This window comes from Notolabrus celidotus, chromosome 7 (assembly GCF_009762535.1).
Source record: "Notolabrus celidotus isolate fNotCel1 chromosome 7, fNotCel1.pri, whole genome shotgun sequence".
In the NCBI taxonomy this organism is placed as follows: Eukaryota; Metazoa; Chordata; class Actinopteri; order Labriformes; family Labridae; genus Notolabrus; species Notolabrus celidotus.
In genome coordinates this window covers 28543012-28562876 of record NC_048278.1, presented here as the reverse complement: position 1 = coordinate 28562876, position 19865 = coordinate 28543012, and the positions used below count along the sequence as shown (strand labels likewise).

The 19865-nt window shown below is 40.8% G+C and overlaps 1 pseudogene; it reads right to left on the bottom strand.

Moving 5' to 3' along the window:
• Positions 1-19865, bottom strand: part of LOC117816573 — a 64479-nt pseudogene that overhangs the window by 10215 nt on the left and 34399 nt on the right.

Here is a 19865-nt window from a genome sequence, read left to right as displayed (position 1 = left end):
TCGCACATTTAAAAATGTGTTTCCACCACAGGAACTTTCCCCAGAGATGGGACACATTTCAAGGGAGTCAGAGCCTTTCCAAAACAAAGATGTGTGGCTGAATTACGTTTCATTGACATTATTTTAAGGCCTAAAGAGTGTCGGCCTTTAGGGGTACTTCTTTCATAGGAACTGAAACTTTTGGGGGATTGCTTTCCATTATTTCCTTTCAGGCAACATATTTTTCAAATTTGCAGCTTCAACCCAGAATGTTTTATTTTGTTCACTGTGCTTCAACACATCAATGCGGATACAGAAGAAAGCATACAACAGATGGACTGACAGCAAAGTTAAGGCCCTTTTGAATATTTTTAATGAGGATGAAATCCAGCAGGAATATGGAAACCTGTCTGTCTATCCGTCAGTTTATACAGCATCAAAGTTTTTGTGTGTTCATTGGACCAAATGGCCTGAATTCTGTGGGTCTTTAAAATACAGACACCAACGGGATGAGGGAACCTTCCAGTGCCTGAAAGTAGTTCCTGGGACCACAGTTCAGGGTACTTTGGGTGTAAACATGACAGTGTACGAGTGAAACAATAACGTTGATATGGTAACACATTCAAAATGTTAACACGACAATATTAAGCCAATGATTAAACAGATAAAGCAGATGTAGCCTCTTGGTTTTCTGAGTTAAACTTTTGTAAAAGAGTCCTTAATAATTAGTTTTTTAAGGAGCGATTGGTTGCCATTATGATAATTTGAAAAGATATGGGAACTAATGCTGTCCAATGATTACATTTTTAAATGATTCAATGAAAGATAAACCCCTGAACTTCAATAATTAATCTCAATTAATCTAATTGTTAATTTAATGCTTAAAATATGATTATTTTGGATTTCAAAACAGTTTTTAAGTCCATTTTAAAAATACAAAGCAATTCTTACCAGTGCATTAATATGTGAATCATAATGATATTACTTTCAACTGAGCCTTCTTAGAATTTTTTGAGGGGAAGTATGCCATTAAAAAGCACAGTCAATATTTTGACAGTGACAGTAGAAAGCAGGAAGACACTGCGGCAGCCTAACTACAGTGTACTAGAAGGGACAAAATAGCACACGATTAAAACAAGGAGTAATGTATGAATTCAGAGCCTTAAGCACATTGAGATTGCTATGGACATCTCTCAACCACAACAGAGATCTGACGATGCATTTACCCCTTCTTTTCCAAAGTTGGTCAAATTTGGCTCAAAAATGAAAACAAAAGGAGGTGGGGATGGCTGAAATGCCAAACAAAACTTTAGAGAACACAAGGCAGTGGTTGACTTTAGAGTGGCAACTTCCACTTCAAATAAGCACTTAGTGAGGAGACCCCTCCAATTACACAGCCTCACTCCAATACGTTAGCCCTACTAATTAAATACTTACCACAAAGCCATTAAAGCTCCTGTCAAGAACTTTCAGTTTGTGTCATTTTTGGCAAAGCTGTCATTGCTTGTCCCATTCATGTGCAACTAGTATTTCTCTAAAAAATCTCATCCTGCTGTGGAAGGTGAAGAAAGGCTGTATCAGCAGAATGCAGTTAATCACTTGGTCGGACACCTACCCCCCACCAGTGGTTTAAGACATGAAAAATAACTATATAGAGATGGTCACTCTTCTTGTTGATGATCTTGTTTGCAATGTTTGACCACAAAGAGACATCAGTATTAATTTCAGTCTGTTTCATGACCAGAGAAAATGTCCACACAGGAGCTTTAATGACCACTGTTACCCAAACAACAGTGCCACCTTCAAGAGAAAACAGCTGTATGCATGTGAGCACAACAACGCTGACGTTTCCTTCTCTACCACATGTCTGTTTATAGGAACTCAGTGAGCACTAACACACAGTACAGCTGAGGATACTGGTCATAATAGTAATGCTAACTTTTCAGATATCTGATAATAAACTAAACATGTTGCCCTGTTGATGACAGTGAAGGTAAAAAAGATCACAGAAGACTTCACAATTCATCCTCCGAGGACAATGATAAATGTTTTCCAGGCCTTTTGCCATTAACAAAAACACAGACATCCAGAACTGCTCAGCTTCTGCCAATCAGGTGTGTGACTGTGTCCATGCCAGGCAGAATATTTGTTTGTGTGTAGCTTTCAGTATTGTGTTAATTTTCCTCCTCACTTTGCGAGCATTAAAAAAGAACAGGAAAAAAATACTGCTGCAGTGATAAGTTGACAGAGTTTTACAATCCTGCCTCAAAGGAGAATAAACTGCTGTGTGGAGTCTTTATGCATGATAAGCTTTCAGACTGGACTTTCTGCCTCATATTTTATCTCCACACAGACCCAATAGCAAAACAATGGCGCCAAAGCCACTCTGCAAAATTAAAAGACCAGCAATCAGCCTTGAGCTAATAATAGGATGTTTTATATGGTGACACTGGTTTAACACTGTGCAGTCCTTTTGGGGGGGGTTCAGTGATGTTAGTAAATCATCTGGGGGGGAAGCCAGTGCCAGCCCTGATAAATCGCAAGATAAAACAAGCTGTCTGCAGTCCTTCAGATCTGGAAACCAGGCTGGCAGTAACAGAAACATCTTATATTTTACAGCATGAGTGCTGCCTCTTACCTGAGGCAGAGCTTGCATGACTGTGTCCAGCAGAGCTCTCATTCCTGTAGCCATCTTCAACAGCTTCAGCACTGAAACATCACAGTGTGTCAGCTCTTAACATCCACATAGCATCCTGCAAGTGTGTGTCATTGTGTTGGAGTGTTTGTGTGTGTACCTCTTGTTATTCTTAGGACTCTCATGATGCGAATAATGGTGGGGTTGATGGGCAGGGAGGCATTCAGGTCTATTTCCTCCAATGTGATTCCCATAATGGACATCAGCACAATGGCGAGGTCCAGCTGGTTCCATCTAAACAAAGGCACAAACAATTTCAGCTTCTCCCGGGATGTTTAAAAGTGTCTTTGTATTTAGAAGGGACCTTGAATACCTCTCTTTAAAGAAGCGGCGCAGGCCAAAAGCGATGAGTTTGAGAATGGCCTCGATGACAAAAACCACAGTGAAGACGTAATTGCAGTACTTCAGAATCTCGTTCAGATACTGCGGGGCACAGACAAAAGAGACTCACACACTTCAAAAGGGCCCGCTGTGGCTGTACTGTACCGCCACACTCAGCTTCATTACTATGGTTCTAGGGCAGGTGGAGGAAGGTGTTGCCATGGTTACCTGAGGCTGGTTGTAGTGCTCCATGCTCATGGTGAGGAGGTTTGTGAAGATGATGATGGTGATGAAGAGATCCAGGTAGCTGCTGGTGCACACAGTGTGGATGGATCGACGCAGCGGGGAGTAGTCGGCGTAGTACGGCTTCTCCTGGGCCCCTGCGTCACACACACACACACACAAACACACACACACACACACACACACACACACACACACACACACACACGCACGCACGCACGCACGCACAGACACGGTCATTAAAATGCTTCTGAGAGAAAAAATATGATACCAGCTATGAAGTCACTGATGAAGAGCGTGCCAAGTGGACGCACTCCTCTGTGTGAGAGTGTGCATATGTGTGTGTGCAGACTAAAAGTGCCACCTCAGGAGTTCAGTCCTATCCATCACATACACACACACTTCACAGCACCTCAAGGTGTCTTTGGGCAGAAAACCTCGCTCTCTGCTGCCAGACAGTTAACTGACGAAGAGGAAAGCACTACTAGAAATTACAATGCAGAGCGGAAGGACAGAGGGACACACAAATGAGCGCTACAGTGTGTGTGCATCAGTGTATATGTGAGCATATGTGAGCAAAAATTATGCATGTATTCATACAGTATGTATGTAGGGAGAGTTTTATTATGTGTGTATAATGTTACATACATATATCATGATGTACAGGGCAGATGTAGCTCAGGAGGTAGAGCGGATAGTCACATAGCAGGAATATCCTTTGAGGTGTGAGGTAATTAGCTGATGATGAGTCCTGCTTGGAGAGTCATTAGTGTGTGAAGGGGTGAAGGTTGACGTATAGAATGAAGCGCGCTGAGCGGTCAGAAGAATAAAAAGGCGTTATATAAGTGCAGCCCATTTGCCAAAACAATGAGGACACATATTGTCCTCAGTTCAAATAAGGATGTCACCTTAGAGTAGAATAATAAATAGAACAGTTTGAGGAAGACTTTTTAAAGTGTCCAGCAGCAGAAGCAGGATCAATGAATAAGTTGACTTCCTGCTTGTTGTGGAAAAAAAATTGTCTAGCCTGCTCTGAGCCTTGATTTCAACCCAACCTAACACCTTTGGGATGAACTTATCGCTCAACATCAGCGCCAGATCTCACTAATCCTCACTGTCCGCTCAATGAAACCGCATCACACTCCAGTTGCACCACAGCTCCGTCACGCCTCCAGCAAATTCTAACTGGAAGCATTTCAGCGGTGGTTGCTTTTTTCTTTTCTTTTTTTCCAAAGGTTTTCCTCATCAGCAGCTTCATTAATCGTACATTATACGTGTGAGACATACAGATTTTCATGTACATATTACATGATGTGTGTTTGAAAAAGATTGCAGGTGGACTTGTGATCAGTTGTGGAGCACAGATGAAGTGGATGTACTTAAATTAATCATGACACCAAACACAGCATGTTGTCTTGTTTGGACTTAGTCTCTGTATTACATCTCAAAATGAAAAAGGAAAATTCTCTTTGTTTCTGAAATCTAAGCTTCACTACATACATTTTTAATTTGTTATGCCACTAATGGCCCATTTGATTTTTGATTTTTGATTTGTTTCTTTTGCTGCAAACACAGTTCTACAGAAAGCAGCAAAGAATTAAAAATATAAATGAACAATTTAAAGCTTCTGTGAGGAAGTGTGGGATTGCTATTGCTGATTCCTCTTTATGAGCTACAAAAGCTACAGAGACCAGATGAGAAGATGTAGTATTACTATGGAGTTACTATTAATGCATGTAAACCAGCACTGTAGTACTAGAGTCCAGGACGTGAACTTCAGTTTGACTTAAGTCCTTACCACTCAGACTTGGATAGGTTTGCAGCATTGACTGCATTTGGACTCAGAAGATGGAAAGGATGGAGGACTAATTCATGTGTCATCTTATTAATCTTATTTGGCAACTGTTTCTACCAGGATGCCTAAAAAGGCGCCACAAATCTGGAGTTTTGCATTCAAATATTTCACAGAAAATGCAAGCAAGAGATGTGCAAAATGTTCAATGTGTATAAGAATCATCAAGGAGAAGACATGGACAAGCTCAAGCTTTAACAGACATCTGTTCACGATGCACCAAGAAATGTGAGATGCTCAAATCAGCTACTTGGACTGCTGTTGCTGTTGTTAGGTTACTATTAGCAAGCTAACAGCAGTGTTAGCCACCAAAGTGAGTGAAGCACTGGGTCCAAAATGTTCAGTCAGTTAATGATCTGATAAATACAGGTTTGTTTGTTGGTATTTTTGAGTTTATAAGGCACCTTCTGTGATCCCATCAAAGTAAAATCCATTAGTGCATCGCCCCTTTAAGAGAGGTGGGATGCACATTTACACATGATGCACAACGCTGTAACCTCAGGGATGTTATACATCGGGACATGCTGACAGGATCAGTAAGAATCTCAAAGATCTTACACTGTCAGTCGAGGGTTGGCAGCTGTCATCCTAAAATATTAAAAATGCTATCAATGATGAGGACTCAGCTCGGACTCTGACTCAGGTGATGGGGACTTGACATGGATTCTTCTTTAGTGATCCAAACTCCACTTGGACTTGAACACTGAGGATTCAAGACTTGACTCTGACTCAGGGTTTGATGAGTTGACTTTAACACTGCTGGAATCAGTCAGGTCGAGTAGGTGTCTGAAGAGGGGACTGCTCTAACAGCTATTATTTACAGTTTCCACAGCAAAGACCCTCTGTCTTTGACTATCAAGAGAAAGCAGTGTAGAGTTTTTTTTACACATGTACAGGTCAAGGTAAGAGATAAGAGAGGAGGAGGTAGCACTTTGTCCACAAGGGGCGCTAAAATCAACACAAAATGAAAGATGGCAGAGAAACTGACACATAAAAGCAGCAAAGCATGGTTTTCAGCAGAAATTGACCACACTTGGAGGAATGTTCTTACGGCTGAATGGAGGCAAATACTTGAAGCTTGGTTCCTAAATCTTGTTGTCATAAGTAAGCCTTCCTAGAAGTGTGGAGGCGGTTACAGTAGCAGATTAACTTGCCCAGCAATAGTGGGTGTAATATAAATGTATCCATATACTGCCATATCCTATACATGTCTTGTACTCCCTCTCCCCCTTTCCTCACTTCTCCTCCTTTTCTCCAACCGTCTCTGTCGTTTCTCCTCCCTCAGCCGCGCCTCCTCCTCCTCCTGCTGCTGCCGACACTTGTGAAAGTTCTCCACCACCACACCCACGAACATGTTGAGCACGAAGAAGCTGACGATGAGCAGGAAAGAAATGAAAAACAGCAGCATCCACGGGTTGTTGTTTCTTATCGGCTGCAGAGAAAGAGAGAGAGAGAGGGGGAGAGGTAAGAAGAGAATTTAGTGAAAAAAAAGCACAGGGAAGAAGAGGTAGCACAGAGACAAAAAGGGGAAAAAAAGGAGGACCAAAGAGTGACGACAGGGGGTGAGGAAGGGGGGAGAGGAAGGAGAGCATAAACAAGAAGACAATGTAAATCCTGAGTCAGCAGTGAAGCAGCAAACACTGTCAACTCACATCTATTTATCTGTCTGCCTTTTCTTTCCTTACACCCCACCCTCTCCTGAAATATTCTCCTTCTGCTTTAAAAAAACTTAAATTGTGCTTGAAACTGACAAAAAACAGGAACAAAACACTGTGAAATACAATAAACACTGCCTGAGCAGTCTCTCTGTTATTCATTTTTCACTTCCCACCACCTCTCTTTCCCTCAGTGTGCATTCATGTGTGTATGTGTGTGTGTGTGTGTGTGTGTGTGTGTGTGTGTGTGTGTGTGTGTGTGTGTGTGTGTGTGTGTGTGTGTGTGTGTGTGTGTGTGTCGGCATACCTGCTGGTCCACTCCGACAGCATCCAGACCGTCATACATGATGCTGACCCAGCCATCTTTACATGACAGCACAAAGAGTGACATCAGTGCCTGGGAGAGAGAGACACATATTAATCAGTGTCACACTGTCAATCATTTTGCTGGAACATGTGTCAGAGCCATCCTGGATGCGAGTGTGTGTGTGTGTGTGTGTGTGTGTGTGTGTGTGTGTGTGTGTGTGTGTGTGTGTGTGTGTGTGTCTGCATGTGTCAAACCTGTCCCAGGTTGTCAAAGTTGTATTTCCGTCGAGCCCAGCGGTGTCCTGCCTCCAGGCACTGGGTTTTGTTGGTGATGTTACTCACATCGAGCCCGTCACAGTGGAAGAACTTCCCTTTAAAAAGCTGCACACAGACACACAAACACCCAGAGAGAGTTGTGTGAACACAAAAACACAAACTGTTACCTAGAGGTAAAACAGCTTCCTGGAGCAACGAAAGGCGGATGTTCTGATGTACAGTAAAATTACACCACGCGTGCCTGCAGGCTTACTGTATGATACAGCTTAGATATTAGAGTTCCATCTGCTGCAGTCTGCCTCACAGTCTTTATACGCTCTCCAGCATGTTCTTATTAGAAAATAATCCACTGGTAGTGTGTTTTTTGAGATGTATGTTGTTATCATTAGCTTCAATATTCATCAAATATATGCTACCTGAAGTCTCCAAGAGTGGTATGGGAGGTAGAGCCTTTAAGTATGAGTCCTTCCAGAGGCAGAAAGGGAGTAATATTGGTTACACTGAATCACAATAGGAAAATAACTGAGCATAGAAATATCTCAAGAGGATTGGCGTTCAATTCAAGCTTTAAAAAGTACCCAGAAAGTCAACAGGGTGAATATACAGTATGTCTAACTCTGAGACAGATTTTGGGTTATTGAATCCCTAATGATGTAGGGGTCCAGTATTTTGGTTTAATAAGCAGAGATGTCCTTTTTTTTTTTTTAAAGACTGGTGTTCGTGCAAAATTCTGCTTACTACTCGCAAAAAACACAATAACAAGGAATGGTATAAACCTGAACCTCACCACCTCAGAGAGTGGATGAACATAGTGGAAGCACTCTTTGCAGAGGAAAGGCTTAAAGGAGTAACCTTTGATAAGAAGAAGGACAAATGGACAGTCTTTGTGTCAGAGCAGGAGGACGATGACACCTTTTTGTGACTCTGAAATCATATTTGTGCCTTATTTTCAAGCTAAGATTTCCCCATGTATGTTCTCTTATTGCGTGTTTGACGGGTTAACTGGCTTTCATGTGAATTCACCTTTTCAACTGCTTTTTCGTATTACTTCTTTATGTAACAAATTAATTTAAAGGTATTTATTTGATAATTTATCTAACTATTATTTATTTTTCATTTATAATTTTAATGTTCTTAATCTATCTCTCTGATCTGACTTCTTCTGAAAACCTTTATCGATTTAAAAAAAAAACCTCTATAACAATGATTCATTGGTCTACTGTTTCATAATCCTATTCTGTTTAATTTGCGTTTATCCTTTTAGCCTTTTGTTTTGTTGATTTTTCTTTTTTGCATTGTTAGAGTTTTCAACACTTCTCCGTGCCTGTTAAAGGTTTATTCTGTCATGCTCCTGAAATCGGCCATGCTTTGTTTGTCAAAGCACTTTGTAAACATTTGTTTTTAAAGGTGCTATATAAATAAAAAAGTGATTATTGTGCTCTTTGTGCTGGTGTACAATATGAAAGTCTTGGGGTTCCAACATGTTAAAGACAAGTGTTTCCTCACGACTGTTGCTGAGTCTTTCCACTGTAAATAATATGACTAAGACTACAGTCTAGGTCTGCACCTCATGTTAAGTGTCTTCATGTAAAGAAGTAAATCACTAAAGTCAACAGACTAAAACAAGGATCATTTTCCATGCAATTACTAGCTTGCATTATTGAAATATATTTGCAAAATTGGAAGCTTACAAAGGAGGAGGAATTATTAAATGCATTACAGAGACTGATTTTCAGTCCACATGATCAAAGATGATGTAACAATATGACAGTAAAAATGTTTTGTAATGATACACAACCTTAAACCTTGTGGTTCCATAAAATGCTGCAATGAGCACCTAAGTTATGAGCAGTTCAACCAAAGAGCAGATTCATCAGGAGGATGTTTTACTATTATGATTTTTAAAATGCTTCAATACCTGAAGAGGTGAACCTTTTAGGGGCTTTACAAAAAAACCACCATCACTAGTCCGAAGCAGCAATAACATGAATATTTTTGCACGTTCCTTGCACCTTTAATCAGATGTATTTCCTCGGAGGCACTGTTTAACAACATGCTCTTCTCATTCAGACAATTGGTTCTTGTTATCTTTTAGTCTCTCTAAAATGAACATAATTTATCATTTGTTTTTGAATATTAAAAAACTGATAAAAATTATCTAAAATGACTACATTTCATTAATCCACTGATACAAAAATAAATTAGAATTTAATTAGAAAATAAATTCTCAGCACAATCCCCTTCTAGTTGAACCATTGTTTTTTGTAATTACTTTCAGGGATTTCTGGAGCATAATCAGCAGCTCATTTGCATTTCCTCCCAATTTTTCCCTTCACTTTTTATTACCTGAAGCCTTTTCTGAGATATGCCTCGTTTATTTTACAGCCCGCTGAACAGTGTCTTCGTGCAGCAGGAAAGACAACAAGCTTTGGATGTTTGGGCACATAATCCGGGTGAAAATAAGTATTTTCCCAAGCAAAATAATGAGGCTTATCTTCAAACAACAGAGGATGAACGAGGACTTTACAGTATAAATGTTTACCTGAACCCCCAGAATTCCAAACACAATGAAAAAAGCACAGCAGATGAGGACGATGTTCCCGATGGGTCGGAGAGATGTGATCAGGGTCTCCACCACCAGTTTTAAACCAGGAGCTCGACTTATCACCCTGGGACACACACAAATACACACAGTCACACACACAGGCTACATACCAGATGATATAAATGCAGTAAGCACAAGGGGAAACTCCCAGTCTACCAACCTGAGCGGTCTCAGTGTACGGAGAAGTCGAAGCACTCTGAGGATGCCAAAGATTCGATTACCGCCCGCTGATGCAACGGAGACCAGGATGTCCACCAGTGACACAAACACCAAAACTCCATCTAAAATGTTCCAGCTGCTCTGCAGGTACACATCTTTTCCAAAGTACAGGCCCATAGCTACCACCTTAACACACACACACACACACACACACACACACAGAAACACAGAGCTCCAGCTAAATAACCGAAATAATCAAATAATGTGAGGTGTAAAATCAGACTAAAAGCAATTCTGATCCCCAACCAGGAGGAAAATTGGCCATTTATAAGTAAGGAGAGAAAATGACTTTGGAGTGAAACGTGTCTTGTTATGGTTACCTTGATCATCATTTCACCCACGAAGATCACAGTGAAGATGTAATTGGACACGCTGAGGAACACGCGCTCCTGTGAAACACACATGCATGCATCCATCAGTTTAAGGGCTTCGTGTCACAGTGGTGTCAGCTTTGATTTTGAACTCAAACCAACAGCAATGTGTTACATAATGAGCTGAAATAAATCCATTACCACTGTAGTAGAAACATAACAAAAAAACATACTGAGAGCAGCACATGTTCTTATAATGTCCCCCACTTACATCAGCAACAAGCAGATTAGCTAGTAAACAGCTTGCGCTGTTAGTGTGAGTGTGTTTGTGAGTGTCTTTCTATCTTTGTGAGGACTGATTCACTGTTTGAAAGCTTTACTGTGAGGAAATTTTGTCCAATTCTTACTGCTTGAGGGGCTGTTTGAGGTTTAAAACTGGATGTAAGAGTTGAGGTTAGAGATGAATTTTGCTTAGGTGAAGCAGATTAACTTCACAGTGTTTAACATGGCCAAAAGTGCATTGCAGCAATATAAAATACCATGATATATAAGAAAAAGTCCAAGTAATTAAGATGCAATGTGATATGATATGATATAACACCATACCATATTATACAATATTATACCATACATTGAGATACCATATGATGTGTTACAATACAGTACAATACATTTCAATATCATATTATATGATGACACCACATGATATGTTACGAAACAATTCAATATGATATGGTACAAACACAAAAGATTAAGTTACCACTGGATTAAATAGAATGTAATACAATTTGATTCCTTATTATCCAATATGATAAAAAATGATAAAATACCCTACCAAACCATTCCCTACCTTTCCCTATCAGGCAAGACATAATGATCCAGTACTACTTGTACATTTTGATATACCATACCAAACTTTACGATGCAATACTATGCAATATGATACGATTTGATAAGATAGGCTAGGGTAAGATAGGATAAGATACTGTGCGTTACGATATGATACGATTCGATACAATAGGATACGATGAGATAAGAAAGGACACGATAAGATAAGATACGACACGATACAATTCGATACTATAGAGTACAATAAGATAAGATAAGATAAGATAAGATAAGATAAGATAAGATAAGATAAGGTAAGATGAGATACTATACAATACAATAAGATACAATCAAAAAGGTTTAAGTAAAAGGTCGGATGCATGGGCGCCATTGGTGTGCGCTTTGACCTGCGCCCCACGTACAGAGGCTTTAGTCCTCGTTGCATTGGTCGCACATTTCCTGTCTCTCTCCAGCTTTCCTATCCAATGAATGCAAAAATGCACCAAAACATAACTTAAAACAAAATGTAAAAAATTGTTTCACTAATATGTGTGAATGCATGTGTTGGCATGTGTGTTACCATGCTGCTGGGCTGTATGTCAGGCCTCTCTAGAGCAATGGTGATGCAATTCAGGAAGATGAAGAGGAGGATGATGTGATCAAACATCTTGTGACCTATGACCTTCTGACACCACAGCCTTAACCTAAAAAGAGAGACAGGCAGAGAGAAAGAGAGAGAGGGAGAAGGTCAAAGAGAGCGTCATCAGCCACTCAGTCCGTCTTTGTTGTGAATGTGATGATTACACATCACTGCATTTGTCGGCGTGACGTGTACGTTTTCACTCTGCCAATTTTAATTGATAAAAGTGAAAATAGTGTTACTAAGCCTTAGCGGTATCCTTCACACCTTAGCTGTGAATTTTCGCACATGATGAGGCTTTAAGCCACCTGGACCACTCAGGAGGATACAGAGGACTGTGTGTGTGTGTTTGTGTGTGGTTGTGTAGTGTGTATTTACTGGTTGTGTGGAGAGAACACATAGAGAGACCACTCTTCATGCTCCAGGCACCACTGAGGCTCGTATGGCTCCAGCATCTTCTTCAGCTTCTTGCATAAACTCTGTCAGGACCACGCAGACACACATTAGCAGACAACATGTGATCAATTACATGCACAGATATAACATTACATGACAATAACTCACTTACTTAATTTTCTATATAATATTGTATCAAGTTACAAAAACTAAGCAGGGTTTCTGATGCAGTTGTACGAGTACAAATTAAATTCCAAGCAGGTTTTCAAACAATATTACCCATGTTTGTTTGAGGCTGCTAATAACGGAAAATGAGCTCATTAAATATTTTCAAAGATGTGTAAGTGTCTAAGGTCAGCGAGATTGGAATTTGTGCCTTTGAAAGTTAATTAGCTGCAGTTTTTGAACTTTTGCGCATGCCTAAACAAGTTATTTTATTAACTTGTTTAAATTGAGCGTGACTATTAGAATGCCTTTTCCTTTTGACCGTCACATGAACCACTTTGATATCTTTACTCTCAAATAAACACAAGGGCTGCACCTCCTCTGTCTCCTCTTCCTCCTGATCACTGTGGTAATGCGTGGTAAGCGGCGCATCCTCGTAGTAGTGGTCAGGGAGGTGAAAGGAGGTGCCGTTGCAGTCTGTCTGGTGGAGCATGGGCACCTGCAGGTACTCTGGCTGGTCCAGAGACTGCTCCCTGCTGCTGGGGATGGAGCTGGTGTGCGTGTCTGACAGCAGGGACTCCATCTCTCCTGACTGGCTCTTCCTGTGGAGGCTGGGAGCTCGGCCTATGCTGGTCCAGCTGGAGCGACGGCTCTCTGGGCCGCTGTCCCACAGAGACTGTGAAGACAGCTGCGAAAAACAGTCGCAGCCAGTTAAATATCTGGTGCAAATAATGATTTACTTCTTTAGAGATTAAAGGTACCCTGTGGGGATTTGGAATGATGTTTTGATGATTGTTTTGGTCTGTATTTTGTGCTTGATTTAGGCCTCTATTCAATTTCTTTCTCATGTGATAACGATTCTGCCAAAAAATGATTAGCAGGAAGACCAGTTGCACCAAAACAAACACTCCTAAGAAGTACAAACAAATGACAAGCGAGCATTCTTTTACTCGACAAACTGTGCAGGAAGAAAAGCAGGGCAGGATATCAATGTGCAAAATCTGTAACAATGTAAAAACAATCCAACCTGTGTGTAAGAGGAGAGCATTGAAATGAAAAGAGAAGCCTTTTGGGGGGCAGAAAGTGTCACATAAACACAAACTGATGTTGAGAGGAACAAATACATAAAACTGGCGTGATTGTACAGTGAAAAAAGATGTGCAGTGTGCTGTAAAAGAAACACTGCATATTAACACAATCACCTGAAACATCACAAAAAGGCGAGGCCAAACTTCAGTGGAAAATCCCCACCACTAAGCTCTCAAACATCCACAGCTGGAGAGAACACCAACACTGACAGCAGCGTGCCACCAATTAACAGGCAGCGACAGTCGAAAAGAGCAGCAATGCGTGTGATTTTTCCCTGCACTGCACAGGTTGCACTCTCTGTCACGCCTCGAAAACCACATTCTTCTCCTTCACCGTGTGATCGGAGCTGATAGTACGTTTGCCTGGGTCCACTCGTGCATTAGACAATTCACACAGAGAAGCGAGACTTGAGTCAATAGAAGAGATTAGCAGTCAGACTCAATTAGGCTGAGGACTAAATAGTGTTGGAACCTGGCTCGACTAGTGTATATGGGTCAACTCTGCAACAGTAAACAAAGGGGACCAATGAAAACCATAGTAGACACAAGTGACCATTCAAGAAGAACCTTCGACAGGACACGCTTAATAAACCCAAACCAGCTAATGTTCTTAGAGCGTCTAACATCAGCCAGAAATTATTTCACACTCAGCCAAAGTCATGATAAACCCAGCTGGCATTCCCCTTAAACACATCTACATTTGTCTCTGAATGAGAGGAGGGCTATATGACTCAGCTCATCAACAGCGTACAGCAGTTACACGCCAGGGAAAGAAGGCCATGTGCCAGTAAAAATAACACCTCTTCAACAAACAGACTGTGAGCTAAAACAATGCCAGCAACAAAATAATCAATTTTTCTACATGTTGTCAGAGGAAGGAAATGTATTGAAGTGGTGGTTTATGTCTTAAAATATTGTTGAGAAACACAAACAAAATTAAATTTCAATAAGTGTCTGCTCACCAGCTTTGAATTTGAATTTAATTGTTAAGTTAAATGAATGTTTTGGTTAGGAGAAGGGGCAGGATGTCAGTATCCTGGCTATGAGATTCAATTCCAGTTGTGCAAACTGTGGCTGCAAATGCAAAGATGTTGCTGCATGTCATGGGCACACAGTGGTGGACAAATTACACAGCCTCATTACTTAGGTCAAAGTATAGAAACTCCATGTCAAATATTACTCCAATACGAGTGAAAGTTGCTCTGTCAGATTATTACTTGAGTTAAAGTCCTGAAGTACTTGCTTTTAAAAATACTCAAGTATTCAAAGCACTTCTTAAAAAATCTCAAAACTAAAAAAAAATATATAAGTGCAGTAAAGAATACATAGGAGTACATTCTGTCACATTATGTTTATCTAGAAACCATTACTTGAACTCTCTAAAAACTATACCATGGAATAAAAACAGTAACTAAGTTACTCCAAGCACAGACAACTTACTTTGAAATGTTCATCTGGAATGAAACAAATGTTATGTATCTCAACACGCTTTATCAGGTTGGACAGTGAATGTTTGTATGTTTGGTGCAGAGTGGGAAACAGGGAGAACATTTCAAATGATACGTATCATTCTTCATTTTAAAAACCTCTTACACGGGCTGAAGATATGGCCATGGGTGCTCAGGTGGAGAATTATAGCCATCATTACCACCTCTAAATGAACTGCCTGAGCTGAGTGGAATTTGCTCTGTGTTTGCTCCACGTTCAACCGTGGAGATGAACGATATACAGGTATGTCTAAACCACTGAGACAAACAGAACTACACAAACACATTTTACTGTCTTATGGATCAGATTTCAGAAAAGAGAAGGAAATTCATGAGCTGACTTCAAAGCAAAAGTAGTGAGTAACTAGAGCACTGATAGAAATGTAGTGGAGTAAAAAGTACAATAATTGTCTTCTGAATGTAGTGGAGTAAAAGTAATAAGTTTCCCCAAAAAATAATACTCAGGTAAAGTACAGATACCCAAAAAATGTACTTAAGTACTGTACTCAAGTAAATTTACTCTGTTACTGTCCACCACTGTTGGCACATCACGTTTGTAAAACATGAGGAGTTTCATATTTCCACACAGTCAGAGAAGTACATTGCAGAGGCAGGTTTGGAAGCTAACTTTAATTGTAAAGTAGTTTGTGGTGCTTCTTTTTTCCCTCATTTAGATGAGTAAACTTTGGTATTATTGTAGGTTTTATTTGACTTTCTGAAAGAGTCACAAAAATCCAGGTTTCAATATTTTCACATCAACCCTCCAATTTCATTATCTCCCTCTTAATGTTGTTGACATTTTCAGTTTGAGTCTCCTCCCTATATCAACTTTATCACAGATATTTAATATGGCAGCTACATAAGTAAAAGCGTGTGTCCTGGACTCACCATTGACCTCTGCTCAATGCTGTTGATGTCCATGGAAGCGGCACTTGCCCGGCGTGACTGGCTGGAGTTTATGGTGGGCGTGGCTGCAGTGTGAGTGATGACAGGCAGAGTAGGCTGAGGAAGCTGAGGGGGCTGAGGGGGCGGGGGCATGGAGGCTTTGGGGTTCAGGAGACCATTGGGGCTCAACATCATGGCCTGGATCTTGAGTTCTGTACGTACACATATACAAACACAATATTTAGTTCTAGAGAAAACCAGTCCTATTGAAAGTCTTAGAATATGTCTTTAGTTTTGGGCTTTGTTTTTGTTGTCTCTGGATGAATCAGGACCATTTTTTGTTTGTTTGTTTTTCTATTTTATTGTATCCTTATAGCTGTAGTAGCAGCTAAATTTACCATTTTGAATGCTGTGTATTTAATTATACCATATACATAAAACCCATCTAGGGAATAGGGTTGTAAGTAAGTAGAAGCTTTAAACTCACTGAGCGACATGTCAGTTTGATGCTCTATGTTGTACTTTGGCTTTAAAAAATGTGCAATTTAAGGGCTGAGAGCAATTTAAAAATAACTGAATAAACAAAGCAAATTAAAAGTGACAGTATTCTTCTCACAGACTCCAGACACAGAGGGGGGAGATTCACTGAAATTGCATTGTGGCCTCTTATTGCACCAAAAATTGTGCATCATTTGCCCCCACCATCTGCTCTGGCTCAAGGTCTAATTTACAAAGCAAATTGCAATAATGATATCTAAGTCCAAAAATGCCAACAAAGCTCTGCAGCCCTGTGCAGTTCCCTCCAGTTCTGCGCTTAATTGTGACTGAGACAAGCTATAAGCATCTCCAGAGCTGCGCCACTCTCACCCCGATGGTGTTAAATTCTATCCAAAGAGCCTACATGATGAGCTGGATGGTGAAGGGAAGGTCCATACTATTTTATTGTAGATGAGGCTTGACAGATGTGACAAAAATTTCACAGTTTATATCCAGCAAGCCAACAAAAAGCAGCTCATTCTGACTGAAAAACAAAACCAAAATACCCTCTATTGTGCGTAATGGTACAGCCTGCATGTGCGTGGGTTGAGCCACAGACTGTCAGACTGATTTAACCCCTGATTATTATAAAAATTGTAATGTCAAAGCAATATTAACAGAGTTTATGTACAATTATATAATTTTGAGGACATCCAGAGGTATAATTGTTGTTTTGATCACTGAGGAGTTTGAGGGTGAGAATGCTCATAAACACTCCAGTGTTTATGCCACCAGCTCTCAGCAGACGGTAAATATTTCACTCTAACTGCACGAGGCTGTCAGAGCCAGTGTTTGTGAATTAGGTGTTATTTGCATTGAGACTCGTTTGCATAGAAAGGGGCATATTTTGCTCCAAATGATTGCATAATGGCTGATTTTAATGTATGCAAACAACACTGACGCACAGAGACATGGTTTGCTCGGCATGCTTGGTGAATTAGACGATGTCTTTTCAGCTCTTTTGTACACGCTTAGCGGAGCAAAAGCACCACAATCCTTTTGTATTCAAATGAACTAAAACTTGTCGAATTCTTAGGAACCTTGGGACCTCTGAACATTTGCACCAGCGCCTCTTTTCCACTGAACGATACAGCTCCCTTAGCTGGACTCTACTTGGTCTTCTTATTTATGAAAAAGGGCTAAGTATGTTTTCTGACGCTGTGAATGGATCCTGGTTCTTTTTTTGTGGTGTTATTTCAGACAAAGTTGCCCAGCCGCTTCCCCCTCTCACCTTAACTAAACGAGTATATCAAGTTGTGAGAGCGCATCCGTCACAGATAATCTGCTGCTATGAGGTGCATGTGGGAAAGGCAAGTTCCTAAAAATATCAAGGCCTAAAGTGTCCTGAAATAATTTAAAAAGTGTCAGGAGTTCATGTTGGAAAAGGCTCAAATCTCAGCACTAACCTTGGTGAGTTAAATGTTGTTATTTGAACCAATAGAAGAAGTGAAAACATGAAGAGTAGAAGCCAGCCTGTAATAAACCAGACTGATCCTAAAGGGCGATTGTAGGGGAGCATAGAAATATTTCTGTGGCAGATGATTTGTACCTGCAGCGTAGAGTTCCCTCAACTTCTCCTCGTCCTCGTATGTGAGAGATTGTCTTTCTTCATCTGACTCGGATCTGTTGGCATCTCCCTAAAACCACACACACAAAGACACACAAACACACTGAGCAACGGTATCACTATCATGATCATAATCTTCATGCTCATCCCCATCCCTTTCTCACTGTCTGTTGACTGTTGTAAAAGTGAAAAATGTGAGCTCGAGCAGAGTGAACGACTCAGAGACAAAGGGACGGGCGGAGGGGATCTCCAGTGTTCTCTAGTTGAGTTATGTGCATGGCTTTGGCAGCGATCTCCTGTAGTCACGCCAATAAAGCTTTACTGAATTTAATTAAAATTCACGCCAGAAAGATGGAGGCAGACAGCTTTGGCAAAGGGTATCTGTGTGTTAGTCTGTGTGTGTGTTTGATAGAGAGAGAGAGAGAGAGAGAGAGAGAGAGAGAGAGAGAGAGAGAGAGAGAGAGAGAGAGAGAGAGAGAGAGTAAGTGTTCTCTGATGCTGGAGATAAAAGATGAAAACTAAACAACAAAAGCTCACCAGCTGTGAATGGCAGGCGATATCAAACACATCCCACCCCTGGAGAGTATGTGAGTGTGTGCGTATGTGAGTGTGCGGATCAGCGAGAGGGAAAGATAGGGAGAAAGACAGAAAAGGGGATAGATAGATTGAGAGAAAGATGGAAAGAGAAAGAGAGGACAAGTGAGAAAAAGAGCGATGGATAAAGAGAGTGAGGGGAGCAGCCACACAGACAGGATGGTGGAGATTATTCTCTTGTAAGCAGCTTTGGTATCAACAGCACAACAGAGCTCAATTAGTCTCGTTCTCTCCGCCTCGTTCTCTAAGTAGCTGGAATAAAACCCGGTCTTTGCCCTTACCTCGGCTTGAAAGCCCTCCACCAAAATGGCAACGAGCAGGTTGAAGAGGACGTAGTTGCCGAAAGTCATGAGGGCGACGAAATAGAGGGCAGCCAGCGGGGTGGTGGAGGCCATCCCGTTATAGAGCACCGCGTTCCAGTCCTCCTGGGTGAGGATCTGTGGATTGGAGAAGTGGACAATACAACTTCAAACACAATGATAACCATACTGAACTTTAGAGACGATCCTCTCCAATGTGAAGACTCACAATGTTCAGAATGATTCGAGGACCCTTCATGGATGCTTTACCTCGACTGAAATGTGACAGCTGATACTAAACTCATATTATTCCCACCTGCTCCTATATTTATTTAACATTTTAATACACTTCAAACTGTTATATTACACTTTTCAATGATTGCTTAGCCCAAAACAAAAAAAACAAAACAAGCCAAACACATGCATCAAACAGTTTGGAAGGTGATAATGTTTGAGTTGCTGTTTTATTTGAAAATGTTTTATAATAACACTGCTGTACCTCTTTTATTCTAACTTTGTAGTGTGTACTTGTTATGGGGCGCCTGTGGCTCAGTGGTAGAGTCAGTCTTCTCTCTATCGGAGGGTTGGGGGTTTGAACGCAGGCCCTGCTGTCCAGAGTGCTGCAGTGTCCATGGGCAGCTGTGCCAGTGGTGTGTGAATGAGATTAGCTCACACTGATGGGGTCCATCAGTGTAGGACTATGTTGTGAATAGATGAATGCGACATGTAATGTTAAAGTGCTTTGAGTGGTCAGAGGATGAGAGAAAGCGCTATATAAATAAATACAGTCTATTCAGCACTAATTAATTCCTATTAATACAGAAGTGTAATGGTAATACAGCTCATTACACGGCTGTGTTAAGTACTTGATCCTGATTGGTCCTTACATAGCAACATTTCACAGCAACAGTCTACTA